General features: G+C 44.0%; 1 long non-coding RNA gene across 1 annotated transcript in view; it reads right to left on the bottom strand.

The window, feature by feature from the left end:
* Positions 1-22,105, bottom strand: part of LOC109270505 (uncharacterized) — a 36,978-nt gene extending 14,873 nt beyond the window's left edge. Inside the window, exons 1-6 of the long non-coding RNA XR_002081563.2 lie at positions 14,542-22,105; positions 13,436-13,562; positions 10,814-10,873; positions 8,925-9,158; positions 2,732-2,880; positions 1,460-1,693 (exon numbers count right to left, since the gene is read on the bottom strand). This is a non-coding gene — a long non-coding RNA (uncharacterized LOC109270505). The remainder of the gene's footprint in view (positions 1-1,459; positions 1,694-2,731; positions 2,881-8,924; positions 9,159-10,813; positions 10,874-13,435; positions 13,563-14,541) is intronic.
* Positions 22,106-27,338: the final 5,233 nt, after the last annotated feature.

The following is a 27,338-nucleotide window of genomic DNA, read 5'->3' as shown; positions in this document are numbered from 1 at the left end:
CCTGGAGCTGCTGGGGGCCATCTTACCGTCATGGCGGACTGCCTGCCTGAGTACGAAGCTCACCCAAAGGGAAGTGGAGCTGAGGTATGAGGAAGGCACATTTCTGACTGGCCGAGCCTGGCTCAGCTGTCCCCCTGGGCTTTAGTGAGCTGTGGCCAGGTGAGAGGGTCATGCAGTTAGTAGCGCTGCCTCTCAGGCGGGGTGTGGTGGTGGATAGTTTCCACACGTACGGAATGTGGAAGGGAAGGGAATCATAAGCATCGTGGGTATAGCCCCTTTGTCCCCTATGGTCCCTATATTTCTGAGACACAGAAATGATTACTATTTCCATTTCACATGAGACTTAGGGTAAGTCAGAGACCATGCAACTGGTAGGTGACAGATGTGGAATCTTCAACGCAAGAACTTTTCATTTATGATCCAAATTGTTTCCTCAGCGCAGTTCTGTCTACTGTGGAATTACCTAGTCTCCCTTTCTCGAGCCTCACAATTGCATCTAGTTTTCATGTTCAAGGATTTAATAGTACTAACTCAATGTTTTAAAGAAACAGTTGGTGGTGATCCAGAAAGAGAAGATCAAGGAAGAAAATCTGAACCGTGGGTCTTGAGCGATACTCTGCTGTCCATTAACGAAGCAGCGAGCGAGGGTGAGGATTCTGTTAGCAAATGTTCACGGAACGGCAGTTGGGTAAAGGTGGTCCCTGTGCCTGGGACACCTGTGGGGTCAGCGGCAGCTGCAGGGGTTTTGGCAGCAGCTGAGGTGGCTGTGAATTTGATTCTTAATTTATAAGTTTGAGTAGCAAATGCTGCTAACCCAATAGTGGTATCTTGTTATAAAGTGCCCCATCTGGGGGGCCCCTGGGTGGCTCAGTCAGTTAAGCATCTGACTCTTGATTTTGACTCAGGTCATGATCTTACAGTTTGTGGGATCGAGCCCTGTGTGGGACTCTGCACTGAGCTTGGAGCCTGCTTGAGATTCTCTCTCTCCCTCTCTCTCTGCCCCTCCCCTGTGCATGCTCTCTCTCTCAAAAAATGAATACACTTAAAAAATAAAGTGGCCCACTGGGCCTTCTGTAAGCACGGGTGGCTGAATCTCAGATTTATAGCTTATGCTTCCACAAACTTAGACTTTTCTGTTCTATCCTTTGTTTTCTATATCCCACCAGTCTTGGGGCAGGCGGTGGGGGAGGAGGAGGGAAGGAAGCGTTCACTAATACAATCACAAAATTGTGTTTCTTTGTCCCTGCTGTGACCTGTTGTGCAGGACTTCCCCCCTCCCACCCCACCACCCCCCTTCTCCAGTTCTCAGTGTCCCTGAGGGTATGTCATTCATATACAGCAGTGGTCCTTAGTTGTGATGTGACAGTTACCATTCTCCTTTTCTCTTTTGTGGCTCTTTGAGGCGTTATCTCTGGTCACTGCCATTGCCCGATTTAGCGACTCACCCACTGATACTGACCAAAGATGCCACAAGGAGCTGCTGAAGGTACTGCTGTTACTGTCCATCAGTGTCGGTGCCTTGGCAGAGGGGTTGAGGGCTTTGTCTGCCAACATGGCCACCAGAGGTGCTGGGTCTGCTGATGCCAGTGCTTGTCCTCCGTGGACCCTGGGCTAAGGCAGCTCTGTTTTGGCAGCCTCCTCTTCCGACGAGTCGGCCTTGATTGAACTCATGCCAGTTGGATCAGGGGATGATCTGAAAGTTGGATTTTATTACATTAAGTGTTTATTTATTTATTTATTTTTATTTCTAATGTTTTTTTTTTTTAATTTTTTAAAAATGTTTCTTTATTTTTGAGACAGAGAGAGACAAAGCATGAATGGGGGAGGGTCAGAGAGAGGGAGACACAGAATCTGAAGTAGGCTCCAGGCTCTGAGCTGTCAGCACAGAGCCCGACGCGGGTCTCGAACTCACGGACCGTAAGATCATGACCTGAGCCGAAGTCGGCCGCTTAACCGACTGAGCCACCCAGGCGCCCCTCTAATGTTTTTAATGTTTATTTACTTCTGAGAGAGAGAGAGAGCATGCGCATGAGTGTGGGAGGGGCAGAGAGAGACAGAGAGAGACAGAGTGAGAACAGGGGAGGGGCAGAGAGAGAGGGAGACACAGAATCTGAAGCAGGCTCCAGGCTCTGGGCTGTCAGCCCAGAGCCCGATGTGGGGCTCGAACTCACAAGCCATGAGATCATGACTTGAGCCGAAGTCAAACGCTCAACCGACTGAGCCACCCAGGTGCCCTAAGGACTTTATTATATTAGAAACACCTCCCAGGAGGCTGCATTTTGTCCTAGAACCTAAAACTTGTGGACCTCTATCCTTGCTTCCCTTGGTCTGTCATTTTTTTTTAAGTTTATTTTGTATTTATTTTGACAAAGATACAGAGAGCAAGGGGAGAGGGGCAGCTAGAGAAGGAGACAGAATCCCAACCAGGCTTCACGCTGCCAGCACAGAGCCCGACCCAGGGCTTGAACTCACAAACCCTGTGAGATCATGACCTTTGGTCTGTCATTTAAAAGACCCTGGGGACTCACCCCATAGCCAGAAATGCTTGAAACCTAAGTGAATATAGATTTTAGACCAAAATGTAAACAAATACATGCAAATGTAGGGACATCTTCTGACAGACTTTCCACTGTTATCAAATAGTGCTTTATATAATTTTACCCCTGAGGCAGAGTGAAAGCAACTCATATCAAACATTTTAGAAATGCAAATGTATCAAACACCGCTTTACCTTAGCTCCTGTGCTCTTGGATGCAGAAGGATCTTGAGGACAAAGTCCTCCCAGGCAACTCTCCATGCCTTATGCAAACCAACTGGTGCTTGGCTAATCTCTCAAGGAGACGGTGCTCCCGACCCTTGCAGCTTGCTGGTTTCTGTTTCCTTTGTGGCAAGAGCAAAACCAAACCAACAAAACATGGAGAATAGCACTGCTCCTGAGAAGCACACAAACCCAACTGGAATATTCTCCGGGTGAGACATTTTCTCTCCCCTGACCCAAAGTTCTCTGACCTTTGAAGTGTTAGAAAAATGCACAATTATTGAAGTCTGCGCACTAATACTTCTTTAATGTGTTTTAATTTTTTTATTCAAGTCTTAGAGACTTTCTGGAACAGACTGTTTTTTTAAACAAACCAAATTTAGGACATCTATTTAAATCTCTTTTGAAATGTAAAGAATTTTTTTTTTTTTTTTTTTTTTTTTTTTGGTAAATAGTGATTTACAAATGGCACCATTCCATTTCCATTATGACACTTTGACAGGTTATTAAAATTATGTGTTCACATGGTTATTTTTTGACCAGGGGACTGGAAGATGGAGAAGATGATAACAGTGGTGAAAAGAAGGAATAATATGTGTGTGTGTGTGTGTGTGTGTGTGTGTGTGTCTATGCCAGAATAAGGTAGTGAAATGTTTTCCTCAACCCACTTAAGATTCCTGGCTGGGTCTCAAAATTAAACTGACAAAGACAGATTATCAGGGGAGAAGCACGCAAATTTGTTTAGTGCAAATTTTACATGACACAGGAGCCTTCGTAAGGAAATAAAGACCTAAAGAAACAGATAAGCCTGAGTATTTTTATGCTATATTTGCTGAAAAGTGGACAGTCGTGTAGAAACACGATAGGCCAAAAAGTATGAGGTAAGTGTAGTAAACTGGGGGAAATTTAGTGAGGCCCGTTCGGATTTTTGTTGGTGGTGTCTTCAGAGATAAGAACACTCCTTTCCTCCGGATAGAGGGAGAAGATCTCTCAATTGGGGATTTTATTTTATTTTATTTTATTTTTAAAAAATTTTTTTTCAACGTTTTTTATTTATTTTTGAGACAGAGAGAGACAGAGCATGAATGGGGGAGGGGCAGAGAGAGAGGGAGACACAGAATCAGAAACAGGCTCCAGGCTCCGAGCCATCAGCCCAGAGCCTGACGCGGGGCTCGAACTCACGGACCGCGAGATCGTGACCTGGCTGAAGTCAGACGCTTAACCGACTGCGCCACCCAGGCACCCCTCAATTGGGGATTTTATAATCTGTTTCTGAAGAGAAGAAGTATAGGAAGGGGCCCATTTTGCTGTTTCTCCAACTCCTTCAGCTTAAAGTATTCAATAGGGGGTTCCGGTTCAAGATGGCAACCCCCAATTGGTTGGGAACTCAAAACCTGGGGCTTCTCCCTAAGGATCAAAGGGTTCATACCCTACATTTGGCACCCCAACTTTTAAAATCAGCATCTGAGAGACAAGCCCCCAAAACATCTGGCACTGAAGACCAACAGGGCGCCTATCCACCAGACCTGCAGGGCTATGGCAAACTGAGTCTCTTAAAGGGATCGTGTGTTGACTCACCCGATCCTGGGCCAGTGCAGAAGCAGCCCTCTGAAAAGTGCCCAAACATTATGCGAAACTCATTTCTTAATTTTAAAGTGTTGGTCTAAGGTGGTAGGAGCCTGCAAGAATACCCTCCAGGGAAAGAAGTTGTTGGATGCCATTTTGGTGTTTTCCCTCGGCCTTGCTAAAGCCAACAGGCACCATCTTTTTTTTTTTTTTTTTTTTTTCCTTTCCCTTGGGTGTGGGCTCTATACTCCAGCTGGCAGGGGCCATCTTCCATGCGCTCCCTCTTCCTTGCTGAAGCTGGCAATCACTATCTCTCTCTTAAACTTCCCTCCTTCCTCCTCCTCTTTTTTTCTTTTTCTTTTTTCAAACTTATTTTCCATGAGTCCTATCTTTGAACTTCCTCTCTGTCTCACTCCAGCCAGTAGTTGCCATCTTTATGCTCTCTGCCTGTCACTCTCAAGGGCCAGTATCTCACAGAGGGAAAAAGGGGAGCGTCTGGTGCCTTGGTTTTTACATCTGGTGACCTGGGTTTCGTCGCTGCCACCTAGGAGATGTCCCGTGACTGCCTAAATCTGGAAGCCGTGCAGGGGTTGGGGGGGTGTGTGATCCTGGGTCCCATAAGATGTAACAATGGGGGAGACAGTTCTTGGCAGGCCACTACTCCTAGGGCACTCCGCAGACAGCAGACTGAAACACACCCCAGTCTTTCTGAGAATGAGGCATATTTGCTTTTCCAGGAACTTTGGACTGAGGGGCAGGCTTCTGGTTTGGCACACGGAAAGGTCTCAGAGGGGCTCTTGGTGAACAGAATCTTTGCATTCTCCCTCTGTCTTGCCCTGACTCCCCTCTATCTTACAGAAAAGAGTTTATACCCTTCCCTGGTGCCCTGGTTTTTGTGGCTGCTGCCTAAGAGATGCCCCTTGATGGCCTGGCGCTGGTGGCCAAGGGGGATGTGTTCCTGGGTCCGACAAGCCTGTAACAATGGGAGAGACCGTTCTTGGCAGGCCACCACCCCCAGGGCACTATCCAGACAGCAGATTGAAACACAACCCCAGCCTTTCTGTGAAAGAGACCTACTTGCTAGTCCTGGAGCTTCAGTTTTAGGGGGAGGCTTCAGGTTTGGCACACATTTAGAGACTACAGAAGTGCTCTCAGGGAGTGTAGCCAAAGGGGCGCCATTTTTGCACTCTCCCTCTACAGCCCACTGATAGCTCAGAAATGAGCTTGTATGCTTGTCTGGAGTCTCGGTTTTTGTGACTGCTGGCAAGGGGACACTGGACACCACCAGATCACCTGGCTCTGGGGGCCAGCTAGGCTTATGTTTGTGGAATGTATATATTTGCCTTCTTCAGAAGCCTGGGGGTCCAACTTCCAATCAGCCTGAATCTAGGTGCTGATTGAGATTCTCCCCTTGGGACACTGATGGGTCCTGGCACATCCTCAACTACTGGGAGCTATTAAAAATAAAATAGGCTGCTTGGACAATCACAGAAGCTTGAGAGACAGCTAATAGCTAGGAAGATAGGTCAGGGTCGAACGACAAGGCTTATCTCCTACTCGAGGCCACTCTTTCAAGAACATGAGAGGTGGCTGTTTCCTCTACTGCATAGAAATAGTGGTTGCCAGAGGCTGGGGGTTGAGGGTGGGCAAAATGGGTGAAGGGAGTCAAAAGGCACAAACTTCCAGTTATGAAATAAGTAAGTCACGGGGATGCACGGTGACTGTAGTCAATAATACTGTGTTGTATATTTGGAAGTTGTTAAGAGAGTAGATCTTAAAAGTTCTCATCACAAGAAAAAAAATCCTGTAACTGTATGTGGTGACAGATGTTAACTAGGTTTATTGTGGGGATCATATCTCAATATATACAAATATTGGGTCGTTATGCTGTGTGCCTGATACTAATATACTGTCATATGTTAACTATACCTCAGTAAAAAAAAAGGAAAAAAAATATTCAAGATGCCATATTTGAGGGTAGTGTATCCTAAACCCCATTACTGGCCAAACATCAAGGGGTCCTTATATTCTATCTGTCTAACACCCCCATGTCGGCACAGGCTCACAATTGTATTTAGGATCTTTTCACAGGAAGCTGATAAGAGTATTCAACCCAGTCTACCAGGTGTTGATGAAGCACCTTTTATGTGTCTCTCATACACAACAGGGGTCTAACAAAACGCAAATGTTTTCAAAAGCACCCTCCCACTCTGAGTTGCTTCCCTTAGCTGTTGCTCCCAAGGACCCTGAACGGGAAAGATTAAAACCCACTTCAACTCCACTTCGGCTGCAACTTACATTCAGTCTCGTATTTAACCAACTTTCCCAGGGCCGAGACGATTTTGTATACGTGCATTTGCATTTTATTGGCTCCCTCACCTCAAAAATCACCCAGGATTATATAAGGCAGTGTCTCTCTCTCTCTCTCAAGTGGGCCTATCCTGAGCAAAGGGAAATGCTCGCCAGGAGTAACCTGCTCGGTCATACCTGCTGAATTCAGTGGGATCTGGAAAGAGCATATGGGAACCTTTAAGAAGGCCCCGTCCTTTAAAGTTGGCCATGTTGTATTTCACTGGCAGTATATGAAAGGAAAACAGAGCTCGAATAACTGGCTGCATTTGTTTAGTGCCCCAGAGCAGGACTTCTCAAACTTTAATGTGCATATGATGAAGGGATCCTCTTGAAATTCTTGTTCTGATTCAGTAGATCTGGGGTGGGGCCTGAGAACTTGCCTGTCTATTAAGTCCTGCACGATGTTGATGCTGCTGGTCTGGGGACCCACTCTGAGTGGCAAATCTTTAATTTGCCAAGGGTTTTCCTATGTCATCCCATTCAATCCTTAGGACAGGCCTGTAAGGTATTGGACACATCCCCATTTTACAGAAGTGGAAGCAGCTTCAGTGAGGAAAACAGGATTGCTTAGGGTATGCAATCAGTAGGACCTATATACAGTCATCTAAATCCAAAAGTCCAGTGCTTCCTCCCACGTGACTGTGACCCTCCACCCATGACGTCACCCGGGTCACTATGCATCAAGGCTTTTGATTTCAGAGAGCTGGTTCTGCAGCACACCACCGTGTGTTCCTAGTCCTTGAATTGTTAAATATGCCCCTGGGGCGCCTGGGTGGTTCAGTCAGTTACGTGTCTGACTTCGGTTCAGGTCACGATCTCACCGTTTGTGGGTTTGAGGGGCTCTGCCCCCACAGTGCGGAGCCTGCTTGGGAGTCTCTCTCTCTCTCTCTCTCTCTCTCTCCCCCTCCCTGACTCATGCTTTCTCCCTCTCTCTCTCTCTATCTAAAGAAACTGAAAAAAAAAAAGCTGCTCTTTGCTTGTTAGCATGTTTTGGTTGGTGACTCTGTCATCCTGCATGCTATCCCTTCCTACTTCCTACTTTATCCACGGGTAGGTCTAAAATTCCTGGTTTCTCATATCTGAATCATAAATATAGGCTTTTCAGTGATGTTTGGAGGCTCAAGTATCGATGGATACACAGAGGGCTGATCTATGGTAAGTAAAACAGGCAGTATATGGAGAATTGCAATGAGAGATTAGACATCTTCCTATTGATAATAACAACAGAATAAGAATAATAGTATATGCTAGAAGTTGACAAAAGCATAATGGGTAAACAGAGGGGCTTGGGAGTTGGTTTAAAAGTTTATATATTTATTTTGGGGGAGAGAGAGAGAGAGTGCGAGCGAGTAGGGGAGGGCCAGAGAGAGAGGGGGAGAGAGAGATTCCAAAGCAGGCTCCTCACTGTCAGCTCAGAGCCCGATGCGGAGCTCAAACTCATGAAGTGTGACATCATGGCCTGAGCTGAAATCAAGAGTCAGACACGTAACTGACTGAACCACTCAGGTGTCCTGGGAGTTTTGAATCCTGGTTCTGCCTCTTACCAAATGAGTTACTTTGGCTCAGTCATTTAACTTCTCTGTGCTTTGATTTCCTTGTAGCTTAAAAGAAGATAATATGGTTTTTGTGACAATTAAAATATTTAATTCACAACTATGCCCAGCACATAGTAAGTGCTCAATAAATATTAATGAGCATCATAATTACCAGTCATACCAACCTCCTGAATTTTAAGATAGAGCCACAGAGGCCCGAAAAGGTCAAGCTATTTCAACATTCATTAGGAAACAATCATGAGGCTTTTGCTATGCAGCAGACATTTACTGGTTGATGGCTAGACTTCTGTTATAAAATGGGAAGTCGGAGAGCTGCTAACCAAACACAGACCCGCCGATTTCTGTTCTATTTTGGAGAGTGTGAGCAAATGATCACCACACTCACTGCCACTCTGGCTTTTTAACGGGGTTTTGATATTCCACACGGTTCCTTGGGTGGCAAGCATCACCAAATGAGTAACTTGGGGTCAGTTTCTTCCTCCATTTGTCTTCTTGGCATGGAGGGCCCTGCAGTGTGGACAGAAAGGCATGAAGCCCGGAGCTGAGCTGCGGGGGCCGCAGAACCGGCTGACGGGGTACCTGGCATGTAGGTCAAGAGTGCTCACACAGCCTCATGCGTGGGGTTGCTCTTCTCACGCACACGTTTCCAACCCCACCCAGAGACCGTTGGGTTTAGAATCAGCATTGCTTACCTGGCTGAAGTTAGTGCTGTGGGCATCTCTGTCCCCAAGGACGGTAAGGAATCTAGTTACCCTGGGCTGCGGGGCAGGGGCATCGGTTTGCAGCTGACCCGCCGGCCGCATTGTACAGTTCTCTATTGCAAAGCCTTTGTGTCCAGAGAATTCTCTGGCTCTGAACTTCACTACTTTTGTTTGGAGCAATCTCGCCCCAGTCTTCAAGTTTCAGGCAAGGCACCTGGCATATAACTAAGGGATAAGCAGAAGAAATAAAAATCTTTTATTACTTGAGTGAAGCCAGGTATGTGCAAATAAACAATGAAGAAGTGCAAATGACCTCAAAAGAGGAATTGTATAAACTCCCAAGGGACTAGTCCCCAAATTTACAAACCAAGGGTTGCTTAACATTTCACTACTTTGTTTTCCTCTTCGTGCCGAATGCAAATTTATGCTCGTTGGCAGCAATCTAGGGGGCACATTCCCTTAAAAATTAAGCCTCTTATTTCAAATATTTGTCTCACTGCAAATTATTTCAATGTTATCAAATAATTCTTCCTTCAACAATAGCTCCTGTATGTGAAGCCTGTGCATGCAGAAAACCCAGACATGTTGAAAATAGACCTTCATAGACAATCTAGCCCAGGGGAGTTCACTGCCCCAGTTACAGTGTTTTTGGATTGCACAGGATAAAGGGCTCCAAATTGAGGAATGTGCAAGATGGGAAAAACTGTGATCTTTTGTCTTTATACAGGGAAGGAGGAATTAGTGATACTGACCTCCCAATGCACTGAGTTATGGAATTGGACAAAATTCAAATTTTTTTAAGTTTATATTTGAGAGAGAGGAGAGCGTGTGAGCCAGTGGGAGAAGGGCAGAGAGAGAGAGGGAGGGAGAGAGGGAATCCTAGGCTGATAACACAGGGCCCAATGCAGGGCTCAAACTCACGAACCATGAGACCATGACCTGAGCCGAAGTCAGATGCTTAAGTGACTGAGCCACCTAGGCGCCCTCAAAACTCAATGTTTCTAAATGTGGTTTTCTCAGAGCAACATGTGCAAGTGACTTCAGAAGTTGAATGGGACCAGTAAGCTCATCGCTGAGGCCATGGTTCTCTCCTACGCACCCATTTCACTGCCCAGTGGCAACTATTTTCTGCTCTTTTAAGCTCTTTGTTCTTGAACGAGGCCCGTGCTTCTAAAGAATATGCTTATGCTGCTGTTGTCCATCAATTTTAGACATTACAGTAGATGAAGATTTAGCTCAACTGCCTTCCCTTTCATCCTGCAATATGTTCATACCAAAATTCTGTAAGTTTATGTTCTGTTTTCATTATTCTGAATGCAACGTCATCATTGCCGAGCTTAGAAGAACGATTGCACTTTCTCTAAGTTTTATTGTTGTTGTTTCCTACGGCAGTGGGGACATTTTCCCCCAGGTACACATTTCCCTTACTTCATCAGGCCAGTGACCAGAATTTGCCAGACTTGTGGTCGACAGATGTCTCCACTAACAGCACATCTTCAGGCAGCGTATTTATCCGGATTGATTCCCTCCGGCTCCTGCCTAACCTCGTTGCACAGCAGAACACGAGACCCCACCATGACCTAAGCTTCGTAAGTCAGACTTAGAGATGGCAAGGAGAGAGAACAGCATAAGTAAAGGCGAGAGGCAACCATGAGGATGGCATCATCTAGAAAGGATTTTCTGAGATCTTTAGATGCTGCCTGCTATAAAATCTTACTACAACATGGATGTCGATACCAAGTCAGGGGATAGATAGCTTTAGAATCACTGGGAGCGTTTTCCATTCTCTTCATAAAGATGACATGTACATCTGGACAGCCTAAAAGTCTATTTCATTCAGAAATGTATTAATTGGCTCATGAAACCTGGAAATCACTCACCCCGTGTTTTGCCAGCAAGCCCCTTATGGCTGTGTCTTCCTCCTTCTCCTTTCCTTGCCACTGTTGAGAAAAGACAAGCATCTGCCTGCGGTTGCATTCCAGCCTCTGAACAGATCCCCCGGAGTACCAAGCATAAAGGGATCGAAGCCTGTGCAACCACACACAGGCATGCACGCAATTACACACATCCCCAGGAGTAACAAGCACGCACAGACTCACACACACACACACACACACTGATCTTCACTGGATTTCCATTTAATCCTCCCTGATTCTTTTAAAGCCTATTTTCCCCAGGAAAAGAGAAAGAGACTAAGAAACAGACTCTGAATTATAGAGAACAAACTGATGGTTATCAGAGGAGAGGTGGGTGGGGAGATGGATGAAACGGGTGATGGGGATTAAAGTGTATTCATGATGGAAAAAAATAGGAGAGGTAATAATGAATGGACGAACTGGCAGGGAAGGGATGATGGAAAGCTCGAAAAGCATTCCTGTTGCACTCTCGCTTTGAAACCCAAGATATAGAAAAACATATTTATAATAACCAGTGCAAGTTACTGCAGATGGTAAGCCAAGGGCATGAAAGTGAAATGCTGGTTAGTAATTTTAATAAAAACTGAGAATTTCTCTGTTTCAGTTTCCCTGTTAATGTCCCTGCTAGGGATGGGACTAACTGAAAAGATTTATAAAGTGGTCAGTCTTCTCATGACCAGTGGAGACTCCTAAACTTTCTTCCAGGCTTGTCACTGGTATTTAGTCCAATACAACATGAATTGAGACTTTCTTTCTGAAACTTTCATTTTATTTTATTTTTTTCATTTATTTATTTATTTTTGAGAGAGGGAGAAGAGAGAGAGAGAAAGAGAGGAGGAGGAGGAGGAAGAGGAAGAGGAGGAGGAAGGGCAGAGGGAGAGAGGGAGAGAGAATCCCATGCAGGCTCTTCACTGTCCGTACAGAAGGGCTTAGATGCAGGGCTGATCCCATGAACTGTAAGATCATGACCTGAGCTACAATCAAGAGTCGACGCTTAACCCACTGAGCCACCCAGTATCCTCTGAAACTTTCATTTTAAAAGCCATGAATTCCAAGCAGGGAAAGCAAAGCTTCAATCTGAAGCACAGGCCTTGCTCTTAACTCCCCTTCCTCTGACTCCACATTTGCCAAGAACATGGCTGACTATAATCTGGTTTTCCATATAGAGTTTCCTATAGGGAGCAAATATTTGATCAACTGACATAAACATCCCAGTCTGCCTGGACGCTTTGGTTCTCATTGTGAATGAACTGGCCTTTGGGTTTTTTTGTTTTGTTTTTTAACGTTTATTTATTTTTGAGAGAGAGCACACACACACGCGTAGGGGAGTAACAGAGAGAGGGACACACAGAATCCAAAGCTGGCTCCAGGCTCTGAGCTGTCAGCACAGAGCCCAATGTGGGGCTCAAACTCACAAACCTGAGCCGAAGTCAGACGTTTAACCAAGTGAGCCACCCAAGCGTCCCTGGCCTTTGGTTTATATGCCACTTGCTTGAGAGGTGGGTTTACATGAGGCTGACAACCAAAGAGCTGCTATGTTATGGTGCTCTAACAAAATCAAATTAATTAACCCGCACATACATTTGAGGGGATCCATTCACTCCCTTTCTGCCTACAGGCCTACTCCTGCCATTTGCAGAGCCCGGGACAGAAGTATAAATGGAGGACTCAAGCTTATGTCTTATTCCCCTTTTCTTCCCATCGATGGCTTTATTGTTCACATTAGGGGCCATGTGAGCATCCATGAGGACACCCCAGTCACCAAGTCCAAGGTCTGCCCCAGTCCCTGCCTGCCCAATCGCCACTCTTTGGTCATCTCAAGGGCCCAGGGGTGTGCGTAGAGTAATGGCTACCTTTGGGAGGACGGACCCAAGAGAGAAGCTCAAGCAAGATCTGCTGCTTGCTACAGGCCATTTGATGAGGATGGTCTACGTGTGGGAGGTTGACTTCAGAGAGGACCTGTCTCCTTGACTTTAGGGTCTCCTCACTATGTGGGAAGGGTTTTGCAAAAGGAAGGACCTAGGGCGCGGGGGGAGGGGGGAACCTAGTTGCCCAGTTCTAAGGATGATACTGCCTACGTGGCCATCCTTTCCCCACTCTGAGGACATTCAGGAGTGAATGTATTACCGTGTTGGATGATCTATCTCAGCTCACTGAACCTGCAATACTTCCTACTAGAATGTAATTTGCCAAGTTATGGCCGAAGGGGAATCTGACTCAGGCCTGTGGACCATAAGCAAAGCCATATCTTGTTTGAAATTGCTCTCTAAAGACCTGGAAGAAACTTTGGGGTTTTCTATGAATATTTATAGAGGTTCCTCAGGCAATTGGACTGAATTCTGAACTATGTAGAAATGCAGTCAGGGGTCACAGTCTCATCTGTCTTAATTACAGGGTCAAGGACAGAGAAGACTTAACTGCTAATGGAAGCCCTTAATCTGACTGAACCTGAACCGTTTGGCCCAGAGAAACTAGCACACAGTGATAGCTAATGTTATTCAAATAGTTTTAAAATAATCTAATCTTCCAGAGCTCAGTGCCTGGCTGATGGGAAAGAGAAGGTGAAAGGAACAACATGGAACTTACTTGCTTATAAATATACTTTGGGGCAGAATGGTTGCAGGAGCGATCTCATTTTGTTCCAAGAGATTTCACTGCTGTTTCAAAAACACTCCATTCGGTCTTGCTAATAAAACCAAGCCACAGAGCTGCGCTAAGAGAGGGGCAGAAAAGGATTTTAATCTACGTAGCCAGCTGGTCTGTCCTCTAGATTATACAGGGGGAGGAGGAAGAGAAGAGAAAAATGTAAAACACAATGTGACACACAGAGCAATGTGATGTGATTACCCGAGAGAAGATGCCTTAAAGGTAAATGGATGGGAAATCAATATTTATAAAGTTCTGGGGGGGGGGGGGTTGGCCCTTTCTGCTAATATCGAAATGGCTGAAGAGCTGTGGTCAGGAGGACTGGCCTGTTTGGCTGCTCACTCAATTTTATATCTGGTCAATCATCCATTCATTCAGCAAGTATCTAAGTAGCGGCCACATGCAAGGCACTGTTTAGCAAGAGATCATTTCTAAGGATCCTTATCTTGCACCTCCTTTCTTCTACTCTCCATCCTCAACCTCATCCTGAGGGAGGTAGCGTCACACAATAATCAGCCACTCAGGCCACGTAACCATTATTTTGCATCCTGGAGCCCTGGATTCCGCATCTGGAAAACAGGGATAGTAATAGTGCTTAGCTCGCATTGGTGGCTTGGCACACACTGAGCTCCCAGTAAGTGTTAAATACGAATAACGTTGTGAAAAGGATAATAATAAGTGGCTTCAGAGGCTGTTGAGGCTCACTGGGAACCACCTTTAGGAAGAAGTGGTGTTTGCCAGAAATGAATCGAGAGTAATGTTTGTAACATCCAATGTTTTGCATTTCTTGAGCCTGAAGAAACCACCAGCATTAGTTGGGCATGTGGTGTGCTAGGATATAAGCAAGGCTTTTGAATCTGTGATATTTGTTGGGGCCAGAAAATAAAACAGTTTTTCATTTACCCTCTTAAGTTGAGGGGCAGAGGCCCTGAAAAATAGAGCGATAAGAGGCAGACTGGCAGGAGAACAAGGTTTATTTCATATGACTATGGCAAGTCTGACAGGAATGAAGTGAAAAGTCCAAAGAGGCCGGAAGGCTTACGTACTATTTTAACGAAGAGTGATAAATGCGGAGACGGGATGCGACAAAAGAAAAAGAATCTGAGCTTCTGAGCTTGTGGGAAGTTAAATATATGTGGGAAACTAAGGGAAGATAAGGGTTGTTCATTTGAGGCAGGTTTAAAATGCAGATTCCTCTCAGTGCCATCTCTAGGCTGATAAGAGTCTTGAGTTGTCTCCGATGATTGTCATTCTGCCCTTCCTGGTATTAGAGCGAGGAGCAGGGGGGAGGCCAGCGCAAAGGGAAATTCACGCTGTGCTTTGAGGCAAGTCAGGGCGAAGATAGAAAGCTGTGTTCTGCGTCTATGGTTTCTCAATTCCTTTAGTTCAAAATAACCCTTCTGCCAAAATACTGTATTTTTGGGTGGCATATTATTATCCACATCGTATTATTTAATAACTCTCACACGATACTCTATAAATTGGGTACTCTTGTGATGTCCATTTTATATTTGGGTAAACTGAGGTTTGGAGAAGTACAGCACTTGCCACGTTTACAGAGACGGTAAGTGGTCGAACTGGGAATCAGTTCTGGAAATCCAGGTTTCATGAGTCTCGAATCAGCCCCCTCAGCCATCAACCTCCCTGGAACTCTGTGGACACAGCAGTGGCAGAGATCCTGAAACAGTCAGGATGACAAATAAATTGCAATTCTAACCATTAGATGAGGGAGAAAACTGCTCAGGAGCTGGGCACTGGACTCTGGTTATTGTTAAAAGGAATTCATCATAGAGTGTCAGATGACAGACTTCTATTATAGGAAGAAGGGAAGCAAGTGCTGAAATTTTGAAGGAAGCCTCCAAGTCACTCGTCACTGTGGTTCCATAGTGACCAGTCATTTCTTCCTCCTTGGTTTGCATTGGCACTTGGTAGAGTCCTTGGGCATTTAAGCGGCTCCTTTTTTGTGGAAAGAGAACATTTTGGTAGATTGGTGCTCCTCTCTGTAAATGAGACAGAAACTGCTCTGCTGCTGGAGAAAAAACAATTAGGGCCATCAAGACTCTTTAGGGTGAACTAATCGGCTTTTATTAGGTAATCATTGTGTGCAAAATGAGCACAGAGAAACTAGTTGTAGAATCTGGCCATACAAAACAGGTTGTTTTGTTTTATTTTGTTTGGTTTTAACTCAACAAATCTAAATTCACAAAGCCTAACTTCAACCCCTGAAACTCAAATCTCAAACAATTGGCTCTTTTGCTTTAACTGCAAATTTATCCCAAGTGTTGATTACTTGGTCTGCCTTCCTACTCGAAGACCTCCAGAATTCGGAGACATGTCCTTTGGTTTCCCACTGGATGGCTGTAAATATGCTTCCTCTTGGGGGATAGGAATTCTGAAGTCATTCTCCATTGGTGAGCCATTTGTAGACTGATTCCTGGTCATACAGATTCAGTCCCCATGTACCCACACAGTCATATAGGCTAAAGTAGCATGATGCTAAAGCAAGTATGAGGGGAAATTCAGACGCCTAAATACAGACATGCCAACATACAGGCAACTGATGTATTATCTCCACACAAAAACATCTCTCCTCAGGATCAAACATAAGCTCCTTCACACAGAAGAAAGTCCGGGCCAGTAGTTACAAATACAGTCCTGGAGACAGAGCTTAGAGAAACCAGGTCCTGAAGGTGTTGCAGGAAATCCAAACACTCCATCCCGAAATATGTCACTTTGGTAAAGGGATCATTTTGAGTTGGAGGAAAATGAGAATCAACAGATGCAGAAAGAAGCGTTCTTGGAACGCCCATCATCTGACTAAAAGCAGAAACTTCTGAGAAATGAGGACTGTCCTCTCCTGGGGAAGTTTTATGGCAATGAGGTAGATGGGAAGTTGGCACCAAGATGAACCAGCACGAACAAATCTTCCTCTGTTAATTTTCCCCATAGATTTACCTTCCCACCGTTGGCTGCCCTCGAAGCCTAAAACCCTTTCCTTTCTCTTATCACTTCTGTACAAATTTATTCTTCTTTGTTAAGATGCTATATAAGCCCCAAGTTCTAACCACCACTTTGAGTTACTTGTCACGGAGTTTCTCCTATGTACATGCATGCTGCACATATTAATTGGTTTTTTTTTTTTCTTGTTAATCTGCTTTTTGTCAGTCTAATTTGTAGGGCTCCAGCCAGAGAACATAGGAAGTAGGAAAGTAACAGAAAAATTTTCTTTTCCTCCCCTACAATGCCAACAGGAGCCCTGATCGAGCTGAGCTGAAAGCCAGAACTATGACTAGATTTTTCAGACATGTACATCAGAACACTTTTGTTCTGCCTAAACCATCTTAGGTGGGTTTTTCCATCACTCACATTCTATTCTCTGGCTATCAGAATTTTCCCCAATATCGAAGCCTATTCAAATGCACCTCTCTGTGAAGCCTTCCTTATTCTCTGAAGCTTTCCTTATTCCCTTTGGTCAGAGTGGTATCTGTCTGCCTCTCTCCCTCCTTCTGTTCCCCTGTAGGATTCAATCGGTGCTTCTCTAAATGTCCTTACCAAGGACACCTTAAGTGCCTCAGGACTCTGGAGCTGGATTGCCTACGTTGTAATTTTGGTTCAAACACCTACTGGCTATGTTGTATAATAGAATGTAACTTCAAGCCAAGATCTCTGTCTTGAGCCCTTTTCCTATTGTGCCACACATCTTGCTGTCCCATCCCCTGTGATGGGCCCGTATTGTAGACCTAACTTAGAATTCCTGTGTTGCCCCTCTGCCCTCCCTCTCATCAGAAGAATGATATTCCCTTGGCCTACTTACTATGCTCAGACTCCAGGTCTTTGCCTGGTCCTGCAAATATGTTGGAATCCCAGACTTCCTAAATCTTCTCCATTCTAATGATGCCTGGTCAGGATTACGACATAAACCAACCATCTCAGTGACTGACCCCTTCTTCTGGATTCTGGAAATGTCTGGTGCTTAAAGACAGATAAAGGTTGATCTAGCAGTCTATCTTGACTATAAATAATTCATTCCACAGAATTAGAAAGTAAATTCAATTCCCTGACTACTATAAAATGTATTTTAAATCTGTACAGTCGGTCTTGCTTTTTTGTTTGTCTGACAGGCAGTCTGAAGGGTTAACTGTTGACAAAAGCCCTTCATTCAAATGAATATACTCTGAAGAGTTTGTGGAAAGAATATTAAATCCAGATGTTCTACTAAGATGTTGTCCTTGAGCTAATGGGAAAATAAAAACAATATAATTTAACAGAATCAAAATGCACGTAAACAGAGAACAGAAAGGATTAAAGGCTTTTTAGACAATAGCCTGAGTTATGGTCCCATTTCTTCCACTTAATAATATATGACCATGGGCAAATCACATAATTTCTCAGTGTTCCTTTCTGCATAATGGGATTAATAATAAGCTATTCTATCCCTATTATTCTGGGCTGGGATGATAATCTAACTGGCTGACATATAGTTGCTTTGCTACACACATAAAGTATTGTTGTTATTATTCCTATTTCCCAGTGACCCAGGGTGTAAAATCTAATTTCTTAGTGGGACTGTTACACAATATTTGGTAACTATTAAAGTACAACATCCTCAAGAAATTCAAGCTTAATTCTTTGTGGAATGGCCATATTTGTTTTGTGCACAAAGAAAGTCATGTCTTAACTTAAGAAGTCTATTCCTGCTACTTCCGTGTTTAGATTGACCACTCTAATTAGATTAGGTGACAATAATATGATATAATTACGTAATTATAGTTCTTACGACAGATGGATAAAAAATAGAGCAGAAAAGCAAGTGGGAGAATTGAATCCAGGTTTAGATGTTGGGTTAAAGGTTCTTAAGGTTTGTTGTTGTTTGTTGGGCTTGAGTTTATCCCGTCCTAATCAACTTTGGGTTTCTCTGCTTTAACATCATATAGCTTATTTTCAGACTCCTCATCATTGGTGTGAACTTAGATTCTTAGGTGTCATGGAATTTGTTTCCTTAGAAGTATCCCTTAGCAAGATTAATATCACTGAGGTCTGCCCCTAGATTGTCACTATGTTGACATTTGCACTGATGTTGCCAAAGCAATCTGTGTAAAACTGACAGTTCCTTAGCAGTAATCAAGAGAGTGACACCAAACTTTACTAATAATCATTGATTGTATTCTTATCCACCATTAACTTCTAATCTCGACTTCCTGAATACCTCCACGTAGGAAAAGCCTCACACAGGATGGCCACATAGTGTCTGGGATGCTGGACCACTGAGGCACTGAGCGCATACATGTCAGGGAAGTCAAGAACATCTGGACTTTGGTTTGGGCAACACAGGAACTCAGGATGAACCGGGACAAACGAGACATTAGAGGACCTTCTCCTGGTTCTGGGCTCCAACCCAGATTCTGGACAGATTCAGGCTCTATTAATGTCTAAAATGAAATTCTGCCCCAGACAGGTGGGATGGGAGCTTAGAGAAAAAAAAAAATGAAGTTGATTTAAAGGAAATGAGAAAATGCCAATGGTATAATTCTGGCACATTTGAGTTTGTGGGTGGAGATGAATATCTGCTACTACGATAATGTGTGCTGCATTTATATTCTCCCTGTTTAGGGGACAGCTTATTTTATGGAAGATGCGTCATTGTGTGGCACTGCTTTCGTCCTAAAGCCAAGCTGAAGTTTATTATGCTCTGCTGAGACACTAATGTCTTGCAGAGTGTTTTTAAGGCAACTGATGACACCCCGGAAAGAGCAGGATCAGAATTTGGAAAACCTTTGGCACATTCTTTGGAGAATGGACAAATATAAGAAGAAAGGAGTCTAATAAGGGAAGAAGCAATTCACTAAAAGAAGAAAAATAAATGGGGGTAGAGAAAGTTGAGTGTGAATACGACATTACCCACTTAGTCACTGGATCAGAGGACAAACACAAATCAATAATTCCAGTCATCTCCTGGAATAATTCTTTTTTTTTTCCTAAATAACACTCCTCCTCTCATTTTAAATCCACCCAGATCAGAATTTTCCTTTTGCTCCCAGAGCCCACCCCATCCTAGCGAACCCACTTCATTTATTTCTTCATTTGGAAAATATGTTTTGAATACTTCCAGAGGTGCCAGTCATCACACACATAAAGAAAATACCACAGTCTTCACCATAACCACAAAAAACAATCCCAGTAAAGTTTATTTCTTTCTCTTCTAGGCACAAAGCTAGATGCAAACAGGCTAAGAGAAGATTAAATAAGTAAGTTGCCTTGATTATACAGCTAGTAAAGTTGCAGGGTGGGATTTAACTTTAGGGTAGGCTAAGTTCAAATGTAGATGACAGGCTCAAAAACAGACCATTCGCTGACCATTCCCTGTATTTAAATATTTAAATCCCATGCCTATCTGAATTTCAGAAAGGACTTCACTACCAGGAAAAGGCCTGGCAACCTTCCCTGCAGTTAAGTAGAGTCAGGTGATGGTGTAAGCCAGTAGAATGTGGGTGGAAGTGATGTACGTCACTTCCGGGCCTGACCCCTAAAAACCTCTCTCACAATCCCCCAACAGGCTCTATTTTTCCTTGTCTGTCAGCCAAATGCTAATAAACTAGTAGAAGATTTGGAGGACGGAGGGGATGAGGAGATCACAGGATGGAAGAACCTGAGACCTTAAATGACTGTGGGGAGTATATCAGCCCTGACTAACTCCCACTGGACCAGACGTGAGTGCGAAAAAACCTACCCTTATTATTTTAAGCCACTGTGAGAGTTGAGGCTTGTTTCAGGAGTTAGACTACCATGAATAATGCATGCGTCCTTACATAAAGTGCATAGTCCAGTAGCGAAGAGGGAAATATAAAAATATCACACCCCACAATAAATAATTACATCCCTCAGATATATAATGGTGTTTGCGAACTCTCTTTGGTAACAGATTCATAGAATTGCAGCCCTAAAAGGAAGTGCGACAGATCTTCCCACATGTGATACTGGAAAAAGGAGTAAAACACACAAATGTTCCAGGGGCCAGGCTTCACACGTGCAAGCATGAGAATATTTGAAAAGCAGTCAAATGTGAGACAATAGGGCGTCACGGGAAATGGGTCTCAACTAGAAAATGGCACGACCATACCAAAAAGCAATCACATTGACTCCCAAAGACCTTACTGGCTAAATAATAAATGTCTACTGGTTAATTTGCCTATGGAAGCCACAGTTATCATGTGGGAGATTTCACTTAGGTGTCTGTAGATGGCCTATGCTAGCTCTGATTGCCAAGAAGTTCTTGGGTATATACTATTTTCTTATCCATTGTCCCCAATATCCACATTGTCTTATCCGTTGTCCCCAACATCCATGATATTAGGAATATCATCTGAAAGAAAAACTTCCAGTTCAAGATGCCACGGTTTCTTGATCTTCATGCTTTATTCCTTTGAGACCTAAAAGTTCTGATTTCCGAGAGTCCAAATTATTAATATATAATACATAACTCTTGACAAGATCAGCTACATAATTTGTGAGGCCCTTTGCAAAATGCAAACGTGTGGCCCCCCATCCAAAACGCAGGAAAAAAATGCGATTAAAAACCACTAAAATATTAAACCTTTTCTTTTGTGGTTTCTCTCTTGAAATGTCATGGTGTTTTATTTAATGTGTGTGAGAAGTCAGTGAGATGACTCATTTTCAGAAATACCAAATAAAACCTGTGCTGTCTAGTTAACAATAGGTTTACAACCTGTTGGAAATGCGTACGAACACCCCAGCCCCCAACAGTGGAGTCCCAAACACTTAGACACTTCACTTCCTCGTTCTTTTTCCCCCTTCTCCATTTCGTGGGCTTATTTTTTGCGGGCTTTGCAATGAGCATGCACCAAAGAACTGGAGTCTCTGTGTCACCTCAAGTAATGTACATTTGTTCCAATCAGACTACTTTGTGCCTTACGTAGGCATAGGCGACTTCCGGGTAAGGCTGTAACCTCTGTTGTACTCAGCCAATGAGGAACCACGGGAGGGGCTTGCACGCTAAGAGATAAATTGCCTGCTGTAACTGCCCTGAGTGTGCTTGTCCATCAGACACCCACTCTTGCAAGGACGTTGATGAAAGCCTCGCTTCACTGTGCTCGGCAAGTCTATGCGTCCCTTCTTTGATTGGGTCAGTGGGCTTATTTCTCACAGTGTATATTTAATGTTGTTAATTTAATTTAAACTAATCTGATTTAATTTTGTCATTTAATGGCGTGCTCCCTTGGGTACTGGATGCGCCTGGGGAAATGCTGATCTCTGCGGGAACCTGGGGCCCCATTCCATGACTCACTATGTAGCGCTGCGTCTGATGTGCTGGGCCCTGGCTGGGGACAGGCAGGTCCTCCAAAGGCACTGCAGCCTCCACACCAGGATGCACTTGGTTCCTGGATCAGGTGTGGTGAGAGGCTTGCCATGGTGGAGTCACCCACTGAATGCATCTGTGGAGCTGCCCGTCCAGGGCGGGGTGGCTGCTGCCCTGCCCATCCAGTAGATGCTGCAGGGCACAGGCACCCAGCGGCAGCCTTTTGGCATCCATGCCTAGGCCAGAGTCACCGTCTGCCTACCCCAACCACCTACCTTACTTGTCACCCAGAGCACTACAGGTGGGGAGTGTGCAGCCAAGAACCCAGAGAGGCGGCCGGTGTGGAGGTGGTGGGAAGAGGGACCACTTTTGAGCCGAGCCTCCAAGTGCCCCGCCCATGCTCCACTGTTCCATCAGACTTCATCCACAAAACACAGATTCAAAGATACAGCCACTACTGACTACAGAACAGTAACACCAAGCAAGTGTGGAGCCCTTCTGAGTGGGGGCCCTGTGCCACTGCCCTGCTGGAGGACCCATAAAACCAACTTTGATCATGGGCCGTCTACCGCCTGCTGAGCACAGGGATGCAGCTATCACCAAAAGAGAGCAAATTTCTACCCTGATGGAGTTTACATTCTAATCAAGTCCTTATGGAAATGCAGATGAGCATGGGAGGAGTCACGCTTCAATGAACAGTTTAATTACAGGGAAGGTCAGCAAATGGTCAACATTTGAGACTTCCTCAAAGATGTGAACTTTGCACGGCCCTGGGTTTGGACCCTGCTCTTCCACTCTTCCTAGTGTGTGACGGTGGGCCATTTACTCAACATTCGCTAAAGCTATTTCCTCATCTGTAAAATGGGAATGATAATAATACCTATTTCTATAGGCAGAGAGCCTAGAGGGGCACATGCTCATGTTCATTCTTACTGTTTTGTAGTAGTGGTGTTGATGGTAGCTTTAGGTTAAGGGAGCAGAAATAAAGCACATGAAATTGGAGACAGCAGGAAAAAGGAGAGTAGTCAGATGGAGGAGGTGTTTATCTCATTGCAGCTAACTGACCCAATGTTGGGTTATTTTTCCTTATTTAAAGCTAGCTGAATTAAATTGTCTTCTTTTTTTCTTCACAGGATCGACTGAATGATTTGGCACTGTGTGAAAAAAATGTAACGGTACAGCTTCCTTTTATTTTTTGTTAAAGGAAACTTGGGTTTCTAAGTGAAGTGAAGCAGTTTCTGATTTCTAGAGGCAAGGAGATGCTTGTGTGTAATGGGCCTCTCACTATACCATGAGTCATGAAATTTGGCATTTATGGTTATTTCCACCACTGACCTGTTAAGTGCATTCTCTTCAATCTCTGGAGAATCGTAGTGGTACCACTTGTCACATTTCCTTCTGAAGTATTTTGAGGATCAGGTCAAATTCTTAAAATACTAGCAATTTAATGAAAGGTATTTGCTTAAAGAGGAGGCAAATCAATGCAGACACTCTGTTTCCTAATTTTAAAAAGAATCCAGGAATTGTCCGAAATACAGTTGGATTTCTACACATCTTGATTGTGACCTTCCAGAAAAACATTCATAAGTCTGGAATTTCCCAGGATTCTTTGCCTGGAATTAGTGTTAAATTACCAGAAAATCGATATGACACATAGTATCCATTTATGTAGATAGTAATTCAATACACCCGCCCCCCCCCCCCCCCCATTGTACTGCTCCAATTCAGGAGAAAAGGGTGTATCCTAACCAGAGATGGAAAGGATTCATTTCACAAGTTGTTCTATATAATCATCCCTAGTTGGAAACATACATTTATTCATGATAAAACAAAATTTCTATAGTTTTTATACTCATCCTGAAAAACAGATCCTGTATTTTTTTCAGCTTTAAAAATTTTTATCTTAGATTTATTTTCATTACTCATCATGCAATTCCCTCAAGCCCCGCCTAGTACACCATTAATATGAACTGCACCCGATCTAACTCATCTCCATTTTTTCTCTCCATCTTCCTTTCTCCTACTCCGTGTGTGTGTGTGTGTGTGTGTGTGTGTGATTTCAGCAATCTTCCTTTAAGATTTCCACAGTCAGAAGCCCTTTCTATGCCTGGCTGAAAGCCCAAGATATCTAGACCATCTTATAAAATAAATCTTTTCTATCTCTGGTAAGTGCACTCTCTGAAAATCCACGTGCAAGGAAGAGATCACAGGGTTAAAAACTCAAAGAGCTGGGGGAGGGGGAGAAAAAGAGAAGGGAGCCTGGGAAGAGTGGATAGAAAACATTTGGTTCTTCATCTGGACTGAGTTACTTAATCACTGTACCTTCAACCAGAGCCTCAAGACATCCCAAGAGAATTCCTGGAGTCTCTCAGGAAACAGATTACTCCATCTGAGTGAAATATCCCTTGGAAAATAAATTACAGAGAGAGGGAGAAAGAGAGAGAGAGAAGGAAAAAGAATGCTTCAGGCTCCCATATGTCTATTTCAAATGATTTATCCTCTCTCTGGAATACTTGAGCCTCTTTATGCCTTGGGTTTATTTTGTTTAAAATAAAATCCAAGTGACTATATGGAATTCAGCGACCTAGATTCTGCCCAATTTTGTATTCCTTTAGAAATTAAATAGGTAGTAATTATCAGGCACCATAATGGAATTTTCCTACTTCTTCAAGGGAAGATGAAGAAGTGACTCAGTATCTCCTCATTTAAATTACCTCCAGTTTTAAACAAAACTTTGTTTAAAATCCCTTGATATTTGTCATAAAGGTCCGGAGCGCCCAGAAGTAAGCTGGCACATTTCGTTGTGTCTGTTTAGGACCAGTTACAATATTTATGGCCTGCCTTCCACATGTGACAGAAATAACTGTAAGTTTCTGTTTATGTGTGTGCATGTATACAGAGGAGCACTTAGATGCCCCTACTGTCACTAATAGTTCTGTCCATACTTGAAGGCCTTTATGAAGTTTCTCATTGCTAAGTACTCCTCAAGAGAGGAAAACGGGAGGCAGGGAGATGGGTGGGAAGAGAGGCTAACATGTCTTTGGAGGCCTGTTGTGTGTGAGACACTGCCCTTGGCATAAAGCGCAGAGGCTGATCCTGTGCTTGTCTGATCCTGCTTCCGCCCTTTATTGGATAATTGAATTTGGGTAAGTTATTTAACTCTCTGAGCCCCAGTTTCTTCATCTGTAAAATAAGAATATTTATGCGATGATATCTAACATTTAAAACGTTTTTTTTTATTTATCTGGGGAGAGAGAGAAGGAGAGAAAGAATCCTAAGCAGGCTCCAAACTGTCGTCATAGAGCCTGATGCAGGGCTCAAATTCACAAACTGTGAGATCATGCCCTGAGCCAAAATCAAGAGTAGGACGCTTAACCGACTGAGCCACCCAGGTGCCCCTAATATTTTTTGAGTGTGTTTTTTTTGTACCAGGTGCTACTCTAAGTGCTCATGTGCACACAGAACCCTACAAAGTAGGTACTAGGGATAGAAGAATAAATTTAAGTAAAGTGCTTGGCAAATGTTTAGCAATGGCTACTATTATTATAATAATAATATATTTTATTATTATCTAGTGTCTTATAGATATAACAGATCTCAGTTAATTTTCTCAAAACCCCTATACATTTTTTTTAATGTTTGTTAGAGAGAGTCAGAGCATGAGCAGGGGAAGGGCAGAGAGAGAGGGTGACACCGAATCTGAAGCAGGCTCCGGGCTCTGAGCTGTCAGCACAGAGCCCGACATGGGGCTCGATCTCATGACCTGAGCCAAAGTCAGATGCTTAACCAACTGAGCTTCTCAAAACCCCTATAAAGTTGATATCATCCATTTTTTTTATTCATGAGGAAGCTAAAGGAAGTCAGGGAATTTGTAACGTTTACTTAGCTGCCAAGAGATAGAGCAGGAGATTCAAATTCGGGTCTCTGTGGTTTTAAACATGTTCTCTTTTTAATATATTACCAATTTTTTTTAATTTTTTTTTATTTTTTTTACCAATCTGTGCTATAGAAACATTGTCTTCTGCTCTGTGGCTGCAGGATTTCCTCTCATCTGTGCCCCTGCCTCACAGGTCTGGACTTGGTTCCAACAGCTTCGAGAAGAGGGCTCAGCCTTCCAGGGCACCTGTGCCTGAGGTGGCATGTGAGAGTATTTGCACAGATGTGTTTAGGTGTTGCTGACATTATGCCCCCATCCCTGACGCCTTACCTGGGAGAGCTCCTGGAACCTCCATCAGCATCACCACCACCATCATGTTGCCCTAGCTCACCCTCGCTCAGCTTCCGAGGCTTAGTTTGGGCGTCATGTCCTTAAGGAGGCCTGCCCTACCCGCGGACCCTCTTTTTGTCTAGTCACTTATTCAGCAAATATTTGAGAGGGCCAGCTGTATGGCAGGCATTCTTCTAGAAGCTGGAGTACAATATTGAAACTCCCTGCCCTTGGGAGGCTTTCATTCTTGTTTAGGTTAGTTTCCCCGCAGCATCCTGAAATTCTCGTTCATAACCTCGCGTGCTTGTGGTGATATACTTGGAAGAATTTAAATCAAAGCTATTCTTCCCCATTAATTTCTTCTTTTTTAAAAAAAAACTTTTTAAAATATTTACTTATTTATTTTGAGAGAGAGAGAGAGAGAGACAGAGAGAGAGAGAATGTGAGCGGGGGAGAAGCAGAGAGAGAGGGAGAGAGAGAATCCCAAGCAGGCTCCATGCTGAGCGTGGAACCTCACGCTGGGCTTGATCCGGTGACTGTGAGTTCAAGACCTGAGCCCATATCAAGAGTTGGGTGCTTAACTGACTGAGCCACCCAGGTGCCCCTACCCATTAATTTCTACATACAAAAAAGGCACAGACCACATGAGATTTTCTCCATTAGAATGGAACTTTGCACACAGTAGGCACTCAAGAAATATTTGCTGAATGACTGACTCACAGTGGACACATTAATTCATCTTTTTTTCCAGGAAACCCTAGCAATGGGCATTCTCAGTACCAACTCCCAGGAGCTTCTCAGGTGCTCTGAGCTCAGACATCCAGCCTGGGAGTGAGACACAAAAAGCCCATAGTCTCAAAGAGAGCTCCCTATTGTGACCCATTTCTTGTTGGTGATCCCTCCCCTGGGGATGTGGAGACAAAGGAATCGTCACACTGTGCTAATGCCAGTATAGATTGGTACAGCCATTCTGGTAAGCAATCTTGCAGAATTTAGTCAAATTAAGTACACACACATCCAGTGTTCCAACAGTACAGTTCCTGGGTGTATATCCCAGAGATGTTCTCCCGCAGGTCTGAGAAGACATATGCATTAACATTAACTGCAATATTATTTGTGGGCACCTGCCCATCACTGGAGTGCAAATGGGTAAGGTGTTGTGGAGATGCACAATTGGCCCATCATGCAGCAGCCAGGAACAATGAATCCCATATACAGACAGCAATATGGAATCTGGCAACATATAGCCACACTGATGTTGAGTGGAAAAGGCAGAAAACAGAATGCGATGCTCAACATAACCATCGATGTAAGTTGAAAAT

Source organism: Panthera pardus, unplaced genomic scaffold, assembly GCF_024362965.1.
Source record: "Panthera pardus isolate Hobbes unplaced genomic scaffold, ASM2436296v1 HiC_scaffold_6, whole genome shotgun sequence".
NCBI classification, from domain to species: domain Eukaryota; kingdom Metazoa; phylum Chordata; class Mammalia; order Carnivora; family Felidae; genus Panthera; species Panthera pardus.
This window is presented reverse-complemented; position numbering and strand designations above follow the sequence as displayed.